General features: G+C 40.6%; 1 non-coding gene across 1 annotated transcript; it reads right to left on the bottom strand.

Annotated features, from left to right (window-relative positions):
• Positions 1-1495: 1495 nt before the first annotated feature.
• Positions 1496-1658, bottom strand: LOC114609127. Its single transcript, XR_003709469.1, has one exon. It is a non-coding gene; the product is annotated as a U1 spliceosomal RNA (small nuclear RNA).
• Between the last annotated feature and the right edge of the window lie 2975 nt (positions 1659-4633).

Raw genomic sequence — 4633 nt, 5'->3', positions numbered from 1 at the left:
TCTATTCTCAGCTATTCTAACTGAGGTAGGATGGAATCTCAAAGTAATTTTAATTGGTACTTTCCTGATAGCTAAGGATGTTGAACATTTTGTAAAAATATTTGATGAATGTTTGTATTTTGTTCTTCTGAGAACTCCATTCAGCTCTTTTTTTGGAATGGGGTTGTTTGTTTCCTTGCTATTTTATTTTGTAAGTTCTTTGCATAGTCTAGATATTGAACCTCTATCAGATGTATAACTGGAAAATATTTCTCCTATAGTTTGTCTCTTTGTTCAGTCAACTACTTCTTTTGCTGTATAGAAGTGTTTTAAAATCAGGAGATCCTATTTTTTCAACTATTAGCCTTATTTCCTGGGCAGTTTTAGAGTTTCAGGTGTTTGGTCTGCTTGACTCATTGGAGTTGAGTATTGTGTAGGTTGTGAGAGAAAAGTCTAGTTTGTTCTTGAAGATGCCATTTTTTTCCCCAGTGAATAATTTTTGGCTTTTTTTTCTTTGAGACAGGGTTTCTCTGTGTAGCCCTGGCTGGCCTGGATCTTGCTTTATAGACAAGGCTGACCTCGAACTCATAGATTCACCTGTTTCTACTTTTGGAGTGCTGGTATAAAGGGATGTGTCACCACCTCTAGGCTTATTTTTGGCATTCTTATCATAAATCAGGTGGTTCGTGGTCTTTGAGTGTGTCCCAGTTGATCTGTGTGCTGTTTTGTGCCTGTGTCATGCTGTGTTTGTTACTGTGACTCTTCATATGTCTTGAAATCAGATAGTAGTAATACCTCAAGAATTATTCTTTTTGCTCAGGAAGGCTTTGGCTATCTGATGTGTTTTGTGTTTCCAAATGAATTTTAAAATTGTTTTTCTCTTTTTGGAGTCTTTTGTATTCTAGATATTGAGCGTCTGTCACACATAATTCTTTTACTTCTTTTGTGGATTTCAAACAAATTTTCTGTTTCTTTGGACTAATGTGTGTTTTTTCTTTCTCTGTTTTCTTCCTTCACTGGCTCCTGCTGAGCAAGCCATTATAAATGGGGTTTCCCCCACTTCTTTCTTAGCATGTTTGTTTCTGGTATAGAAAAAACTTCCCAGTTTTTGCATGTTGCTTTTATACCTTGACACTTTGGTGTGATTGCTTATTAGATCTCAGAGATCTCTGTTGGAGTGGTCTTTTAGTAGGAGCTCAGACCTGTTCTCTGAGGGTACATTTTTTAGGATGACAGCTTGTTGGTGAAATAGATGCAGGGCATCAGAGCAAGAAAGTTTCTAGACACCAGTAGGAAAAAGTAGCTACTAGTTAACTACTGAAGGAGAAGGCGTCATTTGTCCAGCTCATTGTCACGTGCTTACCCTGGAGCACTGGTTCAAGTCAGCATAGTCTAATACGTGTGTGCTAAGACCTACAGTAAAAACTGAGGCATGTTACCAAAGCAGGAGAAAAATGTGAGGCAGTCAAGAGGAATACATAGCTCATTGGAGCTCTGTTCATTATATTTATTTTTCAGAGGAGGAAGAGAATGAAGTCCCTCACTACCACAAATTAGGCAGTTATATTTTCTGTATTTGGGGAAATCACAGGGGTTAGCACATCCCAAGTATAATGGACAAACCTTACCGTAGGAAAATCATTTTCTTGGTCATGGTATTTCCCCAGCCAGGTATATATTTTAAAAGTCATATTGAGTAAATCAAAGTTTAAAAATAAGTCGTGTTTTTTCCTCTTTATTTTTATCTTCCCAGATAATTAAGTGCTAAAACCCTTATATGTGACAAACAAGGCAGGCTTCTGCCCCATGGAGGCAGATAGTACCTGACTCTGCCCAGTGCAACGAGCAAAGCCGCTGTAACCAGACGGCAGGGAAAGTACCAATTGCCCAAATACTGGTCTCCAGACACCATTCTTCAGTTCAAGTAAAAGAAATGGCAGATTCCAGGTGTAGCGAAGGTGCAGCCTGAGGTGTAGAGAGGAGTAAAAGCACGTGGAGTCACCATGTGCATGTGCTCATCAGACTGGAGATAATTTGAACATTAAAATAAATGATGATAGCAATCTATAAGTCAGGATATGTACAGACTGCTTTTCTCATTACTTTGACAAAATACCAGTTAGAAATTATTTAAGGGAGCCACGATGTCTTTTGCACACAGCTTTCAGATGTGTAATCCACGATCCCTTGGCCTCATACGTTTGGATATAACATAATGGTGTGGAATGTATTAGCACAGATGTTCTGTGCTTCCTGTCAGATCAGGAGCAGAGCACAAGTCAGAAACTGGTGGTCAGGTATAACCTTCAAAGGTATGCCCGAGTGGCAGGCTTCTTCAAGTTAGGCACCGTCTAAAATTTTCATAGACTCCCCAAATTAGGCCACATGCTGGGGACCAAACATTCAGAGTATGATCCTGTAATGCACATTTTATATTTAAGCTCTGAGTCTAAAGTGATAAGGTAAGGAGTAAACTGAATGTTAGCGGATGAGTAAGATGTTTGTATAAGTCCCAGCTTGCCTTCCTACAAAGCAAGTGTGCTGCCTAGTATTGTATCAACTTGACATAAGCCAGAGTTATTTGAAGGGAGGGAACCTCAACTGAGAAAATGTTTCCATAAGCTCCAACCGTAAGACACGCCCTTAACTAGTGATCGAAGTGGGAGGGCCCAGCCCATTGAACTTGGTGGGCCCTGGGCTGGTGGTCCTGGGTTCTATAAGAAAGCATGCTGAACAAGCCCTAGGCAGGAAACCAACGAGCAGCACCCCTCCGTGGCCTCTGCATCAGTTCCTACCTCCAGGCTCCAGCCCTGCTTGAGTTCCTGGCCTCACTGCTTTTGAAGATGGAGTAAACTGTGAGTGAAATAAACCCTTCCTCCCCAACTTGCTTTTAGTCATGGTGTTTCATCACAACAAATATTGACTACAGAGCAGTTGCATGATGAGTATTTTTAAATCTGGTGATGAGAGAAACTGAAATTGAGCCTCAGAAGCCTATTATAAGAAGAGTGCAGCATCATCTCTTCAGGGTCCTGTCAAATACACATATCTTAAGCCTAATTCTTCAAAAATATCACATAGATCCCAAGCTAAGGCATTCTATAAAAATAATTATTCAGTAATCTTTCAAAAGTGCCAAGGTGGTGATAGGCTAAGAAAGACCAAGGTCATTTCTATCCCTAAGAGATACAAAAGAACTTGGCCACTAAGCATGGAGTGTTCCGATGGAGTAGGGTCTTCTGTTTTAAAAGACATCAGCAAGACATCGGATAAAATTCCAATGATTCCCGAAGAATGGATAGTAATAGCTTGTCAATGTTACTTTTTAGCTTTGCTAGTTATAGTTACATTGTGCTGTGTAGGGGTATGATTTTATTTATAGAAAGTGCATAGTTAATTATTTAGGGATGATGAGACATCATGTTGGCTACTTATTCTTCATTGATTCAGAAAAAAAGTTTTTTATTTCAATTTTGTTCCTTGTCTATCAGTTTGAACTTGTTAGAAAAGAGTTTCAGTTGTTGTTGTTTTCAAAGACAACCTTGAACTTTTGATCCCCTACCACTACAGACACACATACTACTATCAGTTATGTGGTGTTGGAGGTTAAATCCAGGGCTTTGCATAGCAGGCAAAGTACTTAAGCAACTGAGCTACAAGCCCAGCTAGGAACATTGTTCTAAAGGAACAAGATTTAGGGTGAAAATAGTTTTGCATATGCTGGATAGGATCAAAACCAAACTAAGACACAAGAAAATATTCACACCTGACTGATAACATTTGTGATTTAATTTTAATTTCATGAGTGTGATGGTTTGAATGAGAAATGTCTCCCATAGTCTGAGACATGTAGACACTTGGTCTCCAGTTGACAGTACTATCAGGAAGGGATTAGGAGTGTGGCTTTGCTGGAGGAAGCATGATGCTGGAGTCGGGCTAAGAGTAGAAAGCTTTGCCTACTTTCAGTTCACTTTCTGCTTCCAGCCTGCAGTTCTACTTGTTAACCCTCACCTTCCTTCTTCAGCCGCCATGCCTGCTGCCTTTTGCTACTGCCCTGCCATTCTGGAACCAAAATCCCCAATAAGCCTATTCTTGTATATATTGTCTTGGTCATTGTGTTTTATCACAGCAACAGAGAAGTTAATTAATACAAAGGGCTTTGTTTTATGTAATCATTCACTCTGAATAAAGCTGTGCTTAAAAACAAATCACCAGCAACCTTGTTAGTAATGCCTTCTTCCAGCTTCACAAGTGACTTTTTTCCCTGATATTAGATATGGGTGAATTTCTCCCTCCTTTGCTTTTCCCTGCCTGCATCCTGTCCTTCTCATCTCCTTCCCTCCCTCCCTCCCTCCCTCCCTCCCTCCCTCCCTCCCTCCCTCTCTCCCTCCCTCCCTCCCTCTCTCCCTTTCTCATTCCCTTTCTCCCTCCCACCCTTTCTTCCTCTCACCCTCCCTCCCTCCCTTCCTTCCTTCTTTTCCTTTTATTTGTGGTGCCGGGAACTAAACCCAGAGCCTTGTCCATTCTGGGTACACTCTTTACTATGAGCTACATCCTTAGCCCCCAAGTTTTATGCACCATCCATCTGAAAATCCTGACAGTGGGTCAGAGAGAGAGAGAGAGAGAGAGAGAGAGAGAGAGAGAGAGAGAGAGA

This window comes from Grammomys surdaster, unplaced genomic scaffold, assembly GCF_004785775.1.
Source record: "Grammomys surdaster isolate TR1022 unplaced genomic scaffold, NIH_TR_1.0 125946, whole genome shotgun sequence".
Classification (NCBI taxonomy): domain Eukaryota; kingdom Metazoa; phylum Chordata; class Mammalia; order Rodentia; family Muridae; genus Grammomys; species Grammomys surdaster.
The sequence above is the reverse complement of the archived record's forward strand: the minus strand, read 5'-3'. Positions and strand labels throughout refer to the sequence as shown.